At 33.5% G+C, this 17,579-nt stretch overlaps 1 protein-coding gene across 8 annotated transcripts in view; it reads left to right on the plus strand.

Moving 5' to 3' along the window:
* CCDC178 (coiled-coil domain containing 178) overlaps positions 1-17,579 on the plus strand; it is a 427,560-nt gene that overhangs the window by 200,930 nt on the left and 209,051 nt on the right. Inside the window, exons 20-21 of one of the 8 annotated variants that reach the window (XR_012379920.1) lie at positions 746-915; positions 1,887-1,961. The exons of 6 other annotated variants lie outside the window; for them this stretch is intronic. The gene's annotated coding sequence lies outside the window, so the exon portion shown is untranslated. Of the gene's footprint in view, positions 1-745; positions 916-1,886; positions 1,962-4,717; positions 4,751-17,579 lie in introns of those variants that run through there. One more of the 8 variants, XR_012379921.1, reaches the window with a different exon arrangement.

Consider the following 17,579-nt stretch of genomic DNA (forward strand, 5'->3'; position numbering starts at 1 on the left):
GGTATTTGGAAATAATATATTTATCATTTACATCCTGAACATCTCTGCCAGAAAAACTAACCAAAAAATAAATAAACAAAAACAAAATCTGTCCAGTTAATGTCCATGAAGTGTGTAGACTAGTGGTGTTAAAACTAATATTCTGAAAGGAAACTGAAGTTAGAGGTCCAGAAAAAGCTATTATGCAGCTCTAAGATTTGCATATGCTATCTGCTTGGCTCATCAGAGGTGAATGATAGTTTCCACTGCACTTAGTTACAAGCCAATCTAGATGCAGTTATTTGCATAAACAATTTGATTGGTAAACATTGCTCTGTACCTCTGTGTTGAAAACTTTTGGGGGAATAGAGACAATTTTTTTTTTATTAAACCATATTTGGGGTATATTTTCTTTGTGTTATAACAGAAAATAGAAGGCAAAGTGGAATGATATACAGATGAAATTTTATGAAGCAAATAATGCCAACAAGGAGACAAAGCATAGTTTATGATTATTATTTTAATTAAGACTAATAAAATTATTTACTGAAATTACTTTGAAAAAAGACAATTCATCAATGAACGTAGACCCATAATTCAGCCACTAACATTTGAATAAGTTTTCACATTCTTTTCCCTCTACATCTTTATTTTTACAAAGCTGCATTGATTATGCACTACAATTTTATACATTTTTTTTTCACTTAGCAGTAGGTAATTTTCCATGCTGCTATGTATTTCTTAAAACAATTTTTTTGTTGTTTAGCTCTTCAGTATTTCATCAAGTGATATATTTATTAAACATCTCTTGAATGACTAACCTGTACCAGACATTGTGGTGAAACTTGTATATAAATTATTAAGACTATGTCTCTGGCTGCCTTGAGCTTATGGTCTGGACAGAAAAGTAGAATGAAGAAAACCAGCAAGTACAAGGTGATAAATATGGGGTGGGGAGCATTGAACAATTCAAAGAGGGGCATCTATATCAAAGCAGGGGCCATGTAGGGTTTCCCCAAGATTACTTTGAGCTAATTTTTTCTTTTTTGGTAGGGGGGAGAGGGATAGAGACAATCCCGAGCGGGCTTCACCCCCAGCATGGAGCCTGAGGCAGGGCTCCATCCCAGGACTCTGAGATCATAACCTGAGCCAAAATCAAGAGTCAGATGCTTAACTGACTGAGCCAACCAGATGCCCTGAGCTAAATTTTGATCTACATTTTAATAGGAACTAACCATGTAAAAACAGTGCATGTTAGAAAGTTGGATAGCATTTCTTGATGGACAAAAAATAGCACTGTTGAAAACAGGATGTATTCCTGACTAGATCAGGTCAGCAAAAGTGAAAGGTGTGTATGGCAGTGGGGAGCGAGACTGTAGAGAGCAGAACTGCAAATGGCACTGTGAGCTATGTTTAAACAGTACCCTGGAAGAAAAGGGAAGCCAGTGAAAGGTTTTAAGGTGCTAGTGAGTATAATAGCTATGATTTTTTATAAAGAGGGTGACTTGGGCAGCAGTATGAAGACTGTTTTGTGGCAGGGAAAAATTTGGAGGCAGAAATCCAGGGAAGGTGGTTCTTAAACTAAACCAGTCTTGAAGTGATAATTCAAGAGAAGTGAAAATGGGGATGAAAAGAAAAAGAAAGAAAGAAATTTTGGAGGAAAAATTCATGGGACATGGTGAAGTCTTGGTCACTAACTGGTTGTAGGAACCAGTGGAAAAGTAGATCTCTGACTTCTAGCTTGTGAAAGTTTGTAAGTGACTATCTTTTACCAAGAGCAAAGACAAAGGAACAGCAGGTATGGGGAAAGGGGATCATGATTTCAGTTTTAAAAATATTGAGCTTAGGTTGCCTGTGCCATCCAAAGGGAGATGTAAGATTTAATATACATCTCTGGATCCTAGCAGCAAGAATTGTGCTGGAGTTTGAGGAAGCATCTGTGAATGTGTTATTGAAGTGTCAACAGAAATGTGCAGTGAGAGGTAAGAGCAAGTAGCTAAGAATGTGCACTAATTGGGGAGCACTAAAATTTCATGAGCTTGAATATTCAGAAAACCATTTGAGAAGTTGTGACCAAAGAGATAAGGAAAACTAAGAATCAAGTAATATAAAAGTAAAGAGCATCAACGAATGGTTTCAACAGAAAAGAGATAATCAAACATGTCAAATATTGCATAAAAGTAAAAGAAACTAGAGCTAAATTAATAGATCATAGCTGCTTTAATAAGTTCAATGGAATGGACAAGGCAGAAGCCAATTTCAGTAGGCTGAAGAGTAAGTAGAAAGCGAGAGTAGAAAAATTCAGTATAGATTATTCTTTCAAAAACACAGGTTATGTCAGAAAGTGGTAAATTAGTTAATAGATAAAAAATAATGTAAAAGTGAAGAATTTTTTTTAGTGGTGGGCTTTTGAGCATACTTATTTGCTGATAAGGAAAAACTAATAGAAGAAGAAATGTTAATGCTCTTTATAAAAGTGAAGCTGAGGATTCACAAAGCAAGTCCCCAAGGGTATGGAATGGATTTGAAACACAGAGCCCTGGTGGCAGCCCTAGCCCTAGACATAAGAACCATCTTCCATGAGAGAGCAAAGGGGCTGAGAAAGCAGGTAAGTTTTTGAATGAATGAGTTTGATACTTAAACTAAAAAGAAAATATTATAAAGTGAGGCCAGAGGTTTATTAAGAGATTTAGTGTTGAAAAATTTAAGCAGAGATGTAGCTGGCTAAGGATATTGAGGAATTATTAAGCAAACAAATTCACTTACATACCTTACATTTGTAATGTTAGCAGCAGGAGATTTTCTTCTGTTTCATTTATCAGCTCAAATTTGAGAAATATGTGTTTTTTGTGGGGTTTTTTTTTTTGAGGGGGAAGGGAGCTAGAGTTTTGTGGGTTGCATGAGACCTAAAAACATAAGAGAGACAAAATGTATACTGAAGACAGAAAATAATTGAAATGATATTCTTGGTATGTATGGAGGATAGAATGGAAAAGAAAACAAAGTTTGCTAGTGAATGGAAAAATCTAAGTATAAAAGCATTAGAGAACTTAGAGAAGGGGAAACAAACCTCGTCCAGTGGGAGAAAATGGAAAAGGGCTGTAAAAACAAAGTATGTAGGTCATGCACAGGAAGAGTTAAGGCAGTTCTCACCTTAAAGTTTTTTATTTACCCATTGAAATATAGAAAGCAGTTCTCTTGAGACCAGGAAATGGATTACAAAATAAAGCAGTAAGTGGGAAAAAAAGGTAGTTAGAAAATAGAATAATGTGGTTTAAAATTTCAGAAAAGGAACGTGTTTGGGTGACAAGAATTTAGGGTATGCCAAAGAGTTTGCATTACAGAGCTATGGATATGATCTTCAAGGAAGTTAGAGAACTCTAAGCTAAAGTGATGGGCGGGACAGCTCCATGGTTGTGGAAATATCAAAGATAATTTCAGTATTTGAGTTGTAAGAAAGTTGGCTCCAACTGCTGAAATCTTCAGCAAAAGTAGAAGAATGACAATAAGTAAAAGTTAAAAGAAAGGAGAACAGGTGTTCCAGCTGTTGGCATGATATTTGAATGAAGTGACTCACTGGAGGCTGGAGAAGGGTAGAAAGGGCAATAAAGGACAACAAAAATGCCTATCTGCAAGTGTAACGTTGTGCATTCTTCATGAGAAACAAAGAAAAACCTCAACAATTTGGAAAGAACCCAGATATACATGATAAAGCAAAAATGTTTCAAGATACAAATAATGTTGCCCTGACAAGAAGCCATAAATATTCTAGAAGACAAAAACATAAATGAAATACATTTGAAAATATATAGGATAGTAAAGTAAAATGCTGTCTAAAAGCACCAGGATTATATGAAATTTTCTTAATATAGAACAAACGTGAGATTTGCTCAAAGTGGAATACCCCTAATAAGGTTTTAATGGTAGCAAATAGCAGGCCTATATATTTCAAAAACAAATAAATATAATTATAAATATATATAAGTGTATAAACATATATAGTTACTCATGATTATTCAGTTTTGATTCAAAGCACATTTAAATTTATTTAATTTATATATTCATATATTGCATATTTGTATTATTCATTTATATATTATATATATTACATATATTAATATATTTGTGTGCAATTTGAATCAAAGCAGTGATCATGAATTTTCTGGGGACAAGACATTTTTGTCAGCTATTTAAATAAATATGAACAGCTCAGAGGTTGAGGTGTGGCATATATAGAAAAATGTCAGTTTCATTACGGAAGAATTATGCTCTATTGCTTTAAAGAGAGGATCATTGCGTGAGTACATAGAGGTAGTTTGGATATCACAAATAAAACTGATAGTATAAACAATTCAATTCATTGCCAGCCATTATCCTAGACACTAGGGATACAGGATGCTGGGGAAGTCTTGAGCCTATCTTGGAAGTATTCCCTCAGTTACACTGTATTCAGAGATAGGTCTTATCTCCACATTTTCCCTATGAGCATGTCAACAGTAAGCCCAACATAGCTAGGTGCTGAGATAGTTGGCTTCTCTAGAATTAGCAACACAGGCAATTATACATATTGTCAGGAATACAAGCTCAAACTCTCTGTAGCTACAAAACCTTGCCTGAAAAAAATAGTCTCTGGTCAGAATTGCTATTCAGTAAGCTATTCTTTTAGATATTATAAAATCTCTTCTTGAATTAAACCAGCAGAGAGCCGTTCCTGACCATGTATATCTCTTCTCTATAGAATTACTACCTTGAGGGTCCCTGTAAGAAATGGCTCCAATGAAACTCATTGTTGTGTTCACTATAAAGAGGATGTTGTCCATTAAATTCACAATATCTACTTTAAGACGAGAAATTTCTGTCAGGTGTAAGTATCAGAAATAGTTGAATAGTATTTATCCTGCAGATTCTGCTTATGTGATCTTCAGGGCATTGAATTGACCAGGTTTCCTTTTTAATAGTGTCTGCTAGAAAGCTTAGACTTATATTTGTGACTTGCTTGCAGAAGGTATATAGGTTCTATTTTATATACCACACTTACTTATTCCTTTATTTTTTTTCCTCAGCTAGTTTATTTTTTTCTGTTGTGTTTGTGCTTCTAGTTATATGGGATTTCTCTAGATGGAGTAGGAATAAAGGAAAGGAGAGAAAGGGAGATTCTACTATATGCAAAATACCATAATACATGAGTGAAAAAGAATCTGCCTTCAGTTAACTTACAGTCTAGAATGGATAATTGATTAATAGAAAAACTATGACATAAGGGAGAAACAGTATTTTTTCTAGAAACTAATATTCCATGATAAGATAAATGAAGTTATCCTAAGAATGGTTAGAGTAATGTAGTGCATTATTAATACACTAAAAATTTATATTTAATTGGTTCTCTTGCCAAGTTAAGATATACAGATCTACTTGCATGATAGAAAAAGTTGAGCTGTATTAAGCACAGTATCTGTATATGACATAAAACTGATACCAGTTTTGTAACAATATGAATTTTTCTCCATTTCCATCAATCTATATTTATATGGCTTAAAATTCTATTTGTAATTGTAACATGTAGTTATTTATCACAATGCTTATTATTTTATATTAACAAATACTTTGCACAATTTGTGTGGAGTGATAGGATTTCTTCATAGCTTATATCTTTGTATTTATGTTGTGTAAGACCCAAATATTTCAAAGACCATAGTTACAGATTTTAAGTTGCACTTTCAAGAGCGATCATTTCATTTTGTGATTATTAAACTAAGAAACTGTAAAGAACTCTAAAAGAGATATAACCCTCTGAAATCAGAACAGGAAACATTTGTACTTAAGAGATTTCACAGACTTTCTTGTTAGCCTCTTTCAGTGTTTTACATACAGGAATTTAACACAGGTGACCTTAGGTTGCAGGAACCCTTTAACTCCCTGAAATCATAAGTTTCATTTCTTGGGTTGTGAAAGTATCTAAAGCAGGGCATTTTCCCGAGCAAAGATTTCATGGTCTTCCTGATCATCTGTCTACAAAGTGGAGGAGCCACTTCATGAAACAAATGCCTGGCATGTCCCACAAAACAAGACATCTTTGAACTTAATGAATTTCATAGCTGGTATTTGTTTTAGGGATAGAGAGATCAGCTGGTATATGCAGCTGCAGAGATTGAGGAAGGTCTGGCTTGTTTTATTTAAAGGTGGTGATGAATATTATCTTTACACAATAATGCACAAAAGCGTTCCCTAACCTGACCACCAAAGGAAACAAGATTGTATTTAACAATTGATTTGAAAGTGATAATATTGGCTTTTTTTTCTCCACGAAGTAGAATGATTTTGTCATTATGCATTCCCATAGTACAGAGAGACAGAGCTTTGTTTAGCTATTCTGAAGCTTAAAATCTGACATGTGTAGACAGGAAACAGCACACTGCTATCCAGCCTCTCAAACAAATGTCATTTTTATAAGAATTTTAAGCTAACAGTTGGAATCTGACAGAAGAAATATAAAAGCTTGTTCTATTCAACCACCCCTCTGCATTATATTTCATTGTAACCCTGGATTTATTATTTCTGTCAACTTTCTAATTCTTGTTTTTGGGTAATAGACCGGGGATAGATAGTTAGAGAATGACACTTGAAGTTAGTGACATGAGACTGGGGCCTTTGCCTGCTGGTTATAGAAGCAGAGTTCTTTCTAGTGACCCACCTGCATTCTCCACTTCCACAGTCTTTAAGCATTTCCAACCAGCCAAATTTTTCTATTATCAAAAATCAGTTAACTGCATGATTTACTCAGACTGATCTCACTAGCTTAAATCTCCCAGTAAAATGTATCCCTAAGAGGAATGAATTGTTAAATTAGCTGAAATTGCACTTTTGAGAAACTGAAACAGGTGTGATTTGAATGCACATTTTACTTAGATTTTAATGCCTGATAGAAAAAGAAATTTGAACAGTTAAAAAAAAAGTGTGTCCTCTTTTTAAATTTTCTTAACTTACCCCAAGTTTTAGATATGTGGACATAACGGTCTGACTCTTGATGGCAATGATTTAAATAATAGCCTTGACCTTTGGGGCAATGGCCACTCTCTGTTTACCCAGATATAAGCAGCCAATTTACCCTTAAAATGTAAGATAACCACCTGTTCTAAATACACTAAACAATAATTGTCAAAAGCCACAACTGCATTACAGGCTGAAATATCTGATCAACACCACTTAAACATTTGAATAACTGAATTGCATGCAGAATTTTTAGCCAGACTAATTTTATTTTCTGCATTCATCAAAATACTTTGGGTCCACTCAAAATTTTTACAAACTAAGGAGTATTCACTTCTAAATAATATTGGGGCTTTGTGGTCTAAGCTTTTAAAGCTTTTTAAGGTGAAAAAAATAAAATATATTTTACCAAATATCTCAATATGCTAGTTGGTATTTCTAACACATCTTTCAAATGTTCCTGCTTATGATGAAATGCTTAACTATTTTAACATGTTTGTGGGTTTTTTCCAATATTTATTTTAATAACTATGTTTTATTAGATTTGATGTAAACACAATCCAATGTGTGGAAAAATACTGGATTTTTTTCAGTTTTGAAAAAGTTCTAACTTGTTAGCAAGTATTTCTTCTATACTATTCAACATCTCTTATTGTCTAGAACAGTAGTTCTCAATGTGTGGTCAACAAGACCCTTTCTCGGGGGAGTGAAAGGCAGGTTCCATAAGAGCAAAACCATTTTCAGATACTAAAATATTTGTCTTTTTGACTGAACTGACATTTGCACTCATAGTATAAAAGCAGTGGTGGATAAAACTGCTGGTGCCTTAGTATGAATGAAGGTAATGGCACAGAGAGTACTAATACTCATTGTAGTCCTCATTGCCTGGTACTTGCATGGCCAACTTTAATTAAGAATTTACTTGGTGATGTAATAAATATTAATTATGTTAAATCTCAACACTTGAGTACATGGCTTTTTAATGCCCTTTGTGATGAAGTGTGAAGTATACATAAAACACTCCTGGTGAACACCAAAGTAGACTGTCTCCAGGAAAAGCACTTGTGTGATTTTTGGAATTGTGAATTGAACTCGCCCCTTTTTTATGGAACATCATGTTTACTTAAAAGAGCAATTGACAGGCAAACTGTGGTTTCTTGGACTCAACTATTCGATATACATTTTCTTGAAAATGAACAAAATGAGCCTGTCACTTTAAAGAAAACAAAGTACAGTATTTTTATTTAAAGATTTATTTATTTATTTTGAGAGAGTGAGAATGAGAGAGAGAGAAAGAATACATGAGAGGGGGGAGGGTTAGAGGGAGAAGCAGGCTCCTCGCGGAGCAGGGAGCCCGATGTGGGACTCGATCCTGGGACTCCAGGATCATGACCTGAGCCGAAGGCAGTCGCTTAACCAACTGAGCCACCCAGGCGCCCCAAAGTACAGTATTTGTTGCCGAAGAAAAATTTGAACTTTTAAATGAAAATTAGAATTTTGGAAAGCTTATATATGCCATTGTGAGCTTGACAGCTTCCCAAAACTTAGAGTTTCCTAATGATATAGGGGGTGATATTAACAAATGTGGTTTTTTTATCTTGCGTAATGAATGTATCAATATGTGGAAGATCTGCGCAAGTCAGTGAACTAACATTTTTTACTTGACCAATGCATGATGTTATCAATGGATGGTAATTTAACAGAGTATGAAAAACTCACTGATATGGCTTCAGAATCCAAACTGCAAATAATATTTAAGAAATGACCACTTGCTGAGTTTTGGTGTAGTATCAAAGAAAAATATCCACAATTATCTGAAAAGTCTGTTATAATGCCCCTCCCATTTCCAACTATGTGTGTACATGCGGCTGGTTTTTCTCCAGTTACTATAACCAAAACGTTTGGCAATATATTCAGTGTGGAAGCAGATATGAGAATCCATTTTATTAAGCCATATATTAAAGAAATGTGAAAAAATGTAAAAAAAAAATACCGCTGTCAATAATTTTTTGTTGTGAAAATAGTCATTTTTCATGAGAAGTATTTATTGCTATTTTAATGGATTAATGGATTTTTAATTTCTCAGCTTTCATTTCCAAAATGGCAAATATTGATAAATATAACCGACATAATGAAAAACTCTTTGGGTTCCTGAATAATTTTTAAGAGTACAAGTGGATCCTGAGAATAAAAAAAAAAAAGTTTGAGGATGATTGATCCAGACAATTTTACTCATGTAGGAAACAGTTAAGATCACAGATCTTGGGGCGCCTGGGTGACTCAGTTGTTAGGCGTCTGCCTTTAGCTCTGATCATGATCCTAGGGTCCTGGGATCGAGCCGCACGTCAGGCTCCCTGCTCAGTGGAGAGTCTACTTCTCCCTCTCCCTCTGCCTGCCATTTCTGCCTACTTGTGCTCTCTCTCTGTCAAATAAATAAATAAAATCTTAAAAAAAAAAATCACAGGTCTTTCTATAAACTGAGGTAGGCAGGGTTTTGATGGTGTGTGCCAGAGATTAGCCAGCCATGTATTCAGTTGCAGTTATATAAGAACATGTTCTGATATTCAGTTACTTCCTTGCTATTTCTAAGAGATTCACATTGGTTCTCCACAGATGCTATTGTTTTTATGCAATAAGTTTGGGAAAATCACAGCTGCACAGTAACACACTTTAAAACCCATCAACCAGCACTTGGTGAAACAAAATTGTGATACCAGAGAAGTATTTTGTTTAGTACTTTTTATTTCAAGTGGTTAGTTTTAGCTATCAAAGTTGCATGACTAGTCAATTTTATTATTTTCATATCAAATGCAAATTATTTTGTTAAATAATAGCTATAGCAAATCAAGAAGTTCAAAATTCTTGAAAAAAAAGAGTACTGAATAGCAGACTTGATCTATAACATATGAAATGTTATCATCCAATGCAGTTGACTCTTTCCTATTTTTTACAAAGTACTTGAATTTTTAGTGATGACTGATAAGTGTATAGATCATAATTTAATAAGAAAAATAAATGCTAATTCCATCATATATAGTAGGATAGCAGTTCTGTATCTTCTGTTATTATTGCTTTAAAAACAGTACAAAATATATATTGAAATGAAACCAGTATTCTTGGATTTGAGACTATGTGTACAGGTCATATGTACTCTAGCTCAGTGATTGAGTACTAGTGCTAGTACTACTTACTGACTGGATATGTGTGTGTGTGTATATACATACACATTTTTTTTTTTACTTTTGACTTCTGAAAGTTTAATATTGAAAAGGTTTTATTAAAAATTATGTTGAGAATATTATTTGAGTTAAATGCATAGTTCAGATTGATTAATAGTTATTGCAAATCAGGTTTGACAGATTCTTGTTTATAGTGTTTCTAGAAAATCCAAAGGAAACTGTCAATGGAAATCTTAGGATAATTCTAAACCTCTCTTTTTTCATGAAATCAAGAAATGATTCCTGCCAACCTCTGCCCATAGGACATTTCAAGGCAATTCAAGTGCATCTCAATGAGAACTCAGTGTTACATCTGCTTCATATAAGTAGGAAGGCTGCTAGTAGAGAAGAGGTCATATGTATTGTAAAAAGTTGGAAAATATGACAGGGAATAGACTTTTAATTTATAGTATAGAACTAAATCCTTTTAGGATGTGTCACCAATATATTCTTGCACACATGTAATTTTCGTTTTTCCCAGTGCCCATATGATAGCTTGAGTATGAAGTGAAAGTTGGGCACAGGAAATGGGTAAAATGTTTTGTATACTTTCATGAACAGGCTTCCCATGTTCTAAGGGCTTTCTTTAGAAGAAACTTGCTTTTCCAGGGTCTATAATTGTTGATATTTAACTCCAGTATTTTTTCCCTAGAATTCCATTCTTCTTTCTACTCCCTATTCTCTTAATCCTCTCAGCAGCATGTAGTTGAAAGAATGCTCTTCTAGATTGGGACTAGAACAATTGACATATTTTTTAGTCTCAGTTTTAGTGTTTGGGGAATTTTGACATATGTAGGAAATAAGATAGTTTTAGCAGAGTTATATATTTTGGGAATATTGTGACTATTCTCTTTCCTTTTGGCCATGTGGTAATGTAGAAAAGGTGGGATTACTCAGGATGATTTTGTGGAAGATATGATGAAGAATCAGGTGAATGGGAGTTTAGGAAGCATGCGGTATGTGGAAAGGAAATATTATGGTTACTTAGAAAAGTCTGGGAATTGTCATCTAAGTTCCTAAAACCCAGAATAGTAGCTAAAGACTCAAGCTCCTTATAATGAATCGTTGAACACTATACCAAAAGCTAATGATGTACTATATGTTTGCTAATTGAACATAATAAATTTAAAAAATTAAAAAAAGAGATCCAATATGCTTCTATAACTGGAACCAGATCCAGTGAGAGGTACTAAATCAAGATTTTGTTCTGTGAGCAAATGATGCTGACCATCAACTATGGAATAAATCCTGAGTCCAGAATCAAAGCACCTTGCTTTCTTGACGGACAGGGAGTTGAGAGAAATAACTTTGTTATTGACCTGAGTCCTCTTATTAGAGGGGAATATCAAGAAAAGAGAATATTAACCAAGGTTTTAGACTATGAAAGTTCTACTTGTCTAAGGCAAGATTGAGAATCAAATCATATAGATACCATATATATATGTATATATAATTATAATTTATATGATATATGTATGTATATAATATATAAAATTACAAGATAAAAATTAGTAATACTTGTAATGTTTTGCTGTATAGACATTTTTTAATTGAATGGTACATATTTTCTGTTTATCAGCAAGGTGACTGAGAAAATATATATGCCCTGAGAAATAAAAAGAAATATCTATGAACACAAGTTCAAGAATTTAATTCAAGAAAATATAATTCATTACCTTACATGTGCCAACACTGTGCTTGGGGTGAGATACAAGGATGAGTGAGAAATTTGATATGCCAGGATTAGTTCACTTACGCAGAAAAAATAGGGATGGGTAACTTTTCTGCAGACTATATTCCAAAGTTTTCCTCTCTTGAATCATTACTTTGGACTGTAATTCTCCTTTAAGGAACTCTAAATCCTGCCAACTTTCAAAAGAGAGAGTTAAAGCATTTGTTTTAACATAGCCACTCTCATACTCTGATGACAGAAATGCTATCACCATTTCTGGTAGATTTATTTCCTAAATCAAGAGTCATCTGTTAGAAGTTTTCTGGATAGATAAGAGTTAAATAACCACACAAAAAGATAATACATTTAAACTTATTCTCACTCCCAAATAGATACAGTTTAAATGAGAGCATATGTCTTAAAATGAAGTTAATTGTGATAGGTTAAATAATGTCCCTCAAAGATCACCACCTAATCTGAAACCTGTGAATGAAATCTTACATGGCAGAAGGGATTTTGCAGATGTGATTAAATTAAGGACTTTGAGATAGAGAGATTATCCTGGATTATCTGAGTGGGCCTTAAGTGTAATCACAAGTTGTTATAAGAACGGGGCAGAGAGAGAATTGACAAGAGAAGGGCAGGGTTATATGACAACAGAAGCGGAGGGAGAAAATGCGATGTGATGCCAGGCCATGAGCCAAGGAATGCAGGTGGCCTATAAAAGCTGGAAAAGGCAAGTCAAGAAATTCAATCCCTCTAGAAGGAACCAGATCTGCCAACACCTTGATTTTAGCCCCATAAAACTCATTTTGTAATTTCTGATCTTCAGACTATAGGAGAATAAATTCATATTGTTTTAAACCACTAAGTTTGTGATAATTGTTAATGTCCAGTGAATTGCATTAGGCAGTGCTGAAGATTTTAAATTTTTTTCTTCCCAGCAATTTTTCCAAACAGAGGAATTAGATGACACATTCTTCTATAACAGAAATGCACATACCTGGCAAATTATTATAATAATCAGTTTCTATACTTTTGCCCTTCATTACACATACCATAGAGTGGTTGTGACCCACAAATGTATACCTGTGACCCATCATAAATTAGTCATCTGGCTACTATCATTTCATGTTGCAGAATCTGTTGTTTATTCAGAAGAACTTTGTACTTAGAGAAAAGTGAGTTACTTCCATTAATGCACACTGGTTCTTAGAATTTATATGACAATTAGCTGTCATCCAATTACGAAAAGGGAAATACTATCAGATTGTCAGTCCATAAGCCTACTTCATTTAAATAATGCACTTTCAGTAACTAAACCACCTTTTTAACTGGAGGTAAGCATGGGACTTCTATAAATACAAGTTTTATTTTAGAACTTTTCTTCTAATTTCTTTTTTCAGTTTTATTGAGATATAATTGACTTATTATATAAGTTTAAGGTTCACAACATAATGATTTGATATATGTATATATTGTGAAATTATTACCATAATAAGTTTAGTTAACATCCATCACCTCATATAGTTAAAATTTTTTCCTTGTGATTAGAACATTTAATATCTACTCTTTTAGCAACTTTCAAATGTATAATACAGTATCATTATCTATAGTCATCTCCAATTTCTTGTCTGTATTCTGACAATAATTTGGAAAAAATTCTAGTGCAGGCACTTTAGAGAAAATTCACTAATCTTAGAATGAAAAATAGCATTCATAGTTTCTACTTCTTTTATGAAATACTTGATCTTAAAAGCATTACTGCTTGACTTTTAAATAAACAGTTTGGACCAGATGATTTTGAAAGGCCCTTCAGATCCCACATTTTATAACCTTGTGAAATACCCTTTATACTAGTGATGTTTAATTTAATGTTTAATTAATTATGGGAATAATGATATTTGGCACTAAAATATCAGTAGGTCTAATATTTTCCTTTTCTTAAATTGTAATGCTGTTTATGAAAATATTAGTACTTTTTAAAATCTCTAAGTTAAAATTCATTTTAAACTGCTTTTAAATGTGAAGTTTAAATTTCAAGTATCTTAGGTTATTTTATGGAAATAAAGTACAAAATGTCAAATTTGCAATTAACAACCAGTTTTTCACTACTTTGGATTTAAAGCAGATATTTATTGAGGAAATTCTGGGGCTATCAGCAATTTCATAGTTTTCTTAGGATAGAAGGAAAACAGCAGTAAGATTATGGAAAACCTTGGCAAATCAGATGACATCATGGAAATACACTCACCCACTTCAGAAAAGTACACAGATAATAGAAAAGTCTTGAGATCAGTGGTAAGAAAGCAATTTAAACAGCTGTTGAATTATAGAAAATGTGTCCGCTTGTTTGACATACTTTTTGGAAAGGGAAGTAGATAAAAGCAACACTATTATCAAGAAGCAAATACATCCAGTGTTTACAAAATCATTTCAGTTAGTCTAAGAACAAACCCTCAGATAAGTCAGCATTTCAAATCCAGTGGAAAAAAAATGTTACACCTATGTTTCATAAAGCTGTAAGAGGCTCAGAATTACTTACTTCAAGAAGTAGCAATTTCTGTTAGAAGATGCATGAAAAGTGTTAGCCTCATGGGAATCCATTTGTGACAACAGAGCAGAAAGCAGCCCCTGCTCCAACAATAAAAAAAGTGACAGATAATATGGAAGTAATCAATCTGAAAGGTATAGAATATTTAAACCATGAAATGCCTAAAAAGCCATAAGCAAGATCTTAAAATCAATATAGGATGCTACTGAAAGACAGAATAATGACTCAAGAATAGGAATATTATACTGTTTCCAGAAAGGTTTTGTAAAATAACTATGCATGTATATTTTTAAAAGAAAACATAATTGTTAGATTGTTTTTATAAAAAGAAAAAGAATTATGCTGATTATTCTATAATATTAAAAGTGATTTAAAAGACAATATTTTCTAGCATTTTAGTCTGTGTTTAAGACTATCCTGAACTATTTTGATGAGAACAAAACCATATTAGTCCTTAAGAAAGCAAAGTTGCAGGGAGCATAGAACTCAATAACTGCTTAGGCCTGAAGAGATTTAATTGATTTTATTAGTACTTCACTTAAAATATTTCTAGATGCAAGGAATGTAATTGCTTGCATCTAGGAAACTCAGGCAGTAAATCACATTTGTCAAGGTGTTTGACTGGAAAGTCGCAAAGCAGAAGTATTTCTTGGCTTAAACTGGAAGATCAACCACAGAAATAAAAAATGTGTCTGAAAGGAAAGAAAGAATGCTGTATTCTGGTAGTCCTTGGAACATCCTTTTTTAATAAAGAAAGGACCATTTCTAGACATGTTTAAAACCAAAGAATGGAACTGGCCATCATATTGATTTCTCCAACCAATCTTTTTGTTATTATTATTCTATGTAGACTGCTGTGAATCAAATGTATTCTGGATACAAAGAAAAAAAATCTCTCTCATTTCTAGGATAAATATAGGGTTAAGATGTTTATTTTTTTCCTTAGAATTAGATTTTATGAGCTGAGGCCAGGTAAATTTGTTGCCAAGTTGGTACCAGGTACTAAATACTTGATTTTCACATTGTGCCAAGGTGTTACAGTAGAAGCAGGGAATCTGAGAAATCTCATCCAGTTGATTCCTGTGCCTACTATTTCTTTTAGAAAACAAGATCACAAAGTTCTGTAGTGGAGACCTTCATCCCTGCCCACAACTCTAGTTCCTGCCAGAATCTTTCAACTCTAATTATACCACATTAAACAATTCACTACTCTGGGTTTTGTTTTGTTTTGTTTTTGGGGAGAGAGGGCAGAAAAGGTAGAAAATTCAGGAAATAAAAGATCTTGTTTAAAAAGGAAAAGAATTCGTTTTAGAAATGCTTTGGAACAGCCCAGAAGTGGTGAAGCAGAATTAAAATTACAAAACAGGAGAGTCAACACTACTTGTTTGCTTTTACATGTCCAGTAATTTTGTTGTCTGAGAGATTTTTTTTTTCATTTTATGGGTGATATTTCCACATAGGTTACAGATTATTTAAAAGAGAAAGGGTTGGGATGACTGGGTGGCTCAGTTGTCTAGGTGTCTGCCTTTGGCTCGGGTCATGGGCCCAGGGTCCCCCTGCTCCGCGGGGAACCTGCTTCTCCCTCTGCCTGCCGCTTCCCCTGCTTGAGCTTGCCTGCTCTCTCTGACAAATAAATAAATAAAGTCTTTTTAAAAAATAAATGAAAGAAAAAGGGTTTCTAACTGACCAAATACCATCAATATTTTCAGATGCTCTGTATCCTCAATGATAGATAGCCATAGTCATTCACTTCTTTTTAAAGATTTCTCTTGAAATATTGTGACCTTTTTTTAAGTAAAAAATTCCCCATCTTATATAGAAATAGTCCCTGATAAGTGCATTTTAAATGCTTCATTGTATGGACAACTAAGCATAGGTCATCAACTTTTCTGATCAGTTAACCACCATGAAATCCCCCCAGTGCTTGGGGAACTTTATGCTTCCATATCCTTTCCACCTCTGGGACTGCTAGTCCCTGTTCCTTGCCTTGATACAAACACTAGCTCTGTCCACAGGCTCCATCTCTTCATTTTTAATCCACAGTTAGGATTTTGCTGTTGTCAGGCTCTCCTGAGAGAAGTCAACCATCAAGTTTCTCCCACAAAGTGTTTGACAGAAACTTGCTTGAGATATGTAATATTTGAGAGACTCAGTTTGAAGAATACTAGGTATTTGTTACTCTGGTTTTCTTAATACATATTTTTCATTTTAAATTAGACCACCAGAAAGCAATACACTTGGAATTCCCTAGATCACTATCTGTTTTCAATTTGATTGATTTCTACTCCTCCTCCTTTATTGATTTCCTTCCTTTGACTTACTTTGGGTTAAATTTCTCTTCATTTTGCTAGCTTCTTAAAATGAAAACTTAGATCATTGATTTTAAATCTTTCTCTTTTTTCTAATACAAGATATAATATTATAAAGTATTTTCTAAACATATCTTTAGGTACATCATACAGATTTTGATATTTTCTTCTTTTTATTTTTACTCTGACCTAAATATTTTCAAGAATTTTCATGTGATTTCTCTTTTGCCCCATAAGATACTTAGAAGTATGTTGTTTATCCTGAAAAAGGAAAGAAAAAAAAAGGAAGTGTGTTGTTTAATTCACAAATGTGTCAGGATTTTCTAGATTTCTTAGTGTCATTGGTTTATAACGAAGTCTGTGATGATCAGAGAGCATATTCTGTACAAATTCACCTTTTTAATTACTGAGACTTAACATTATATTACGGCATATTGTCTATTTTGGTGGAAATTCCAAATCCTACCAAATTCCTGTTTGGTGCATTTGAAAAGAATGTATATTCTGCAGTTGTTAAATGTAGCATTTTTTAAATCTCAATGCTGCTGTTCAAAATGTCTGCAAAGTTAGTGATTTTTTTTTTTGTCTAGCTTTTTGTCTGTCAATTACTGATAGAATGGTGTTAAAATCTCCAACAATGACTATATTTTTCTTGTTATTTTTTATTTTTATTTTGTCAGCTTTTGCATTACATATTTTCAAGTTCTAAATAAGGATTCATACACGTTTATGATGGTTTTATCTTTCTAATCAATTGACCCTTTTATCTTTATGAAATGTCTTTCTTTATCACAGGTAATCCCTTATCTTAATGTGTACCTTGTTTGATACCAATGTAGCCATACTGATTTCCTGATGCT

The sequence above is a fragment of the Callorhinus ursinus genome, unplaced genomic scaffold, assembly GCF_003265705.2.
Source record: "Callorhinus ursinus isolate GAN/ISIS: 27379988/994484 unplaced genomic scaffold, GSC_fseal_2.0 scaffold11, whole genome shotgun sequence".
Classification (NCBI taxonomy): domain Eukaryota; kingdom Metazoa; phylum Chordata; class Mammalia; order Carnivora; family Otariidae; genus Callorhinus; species Callorhinus ursinus.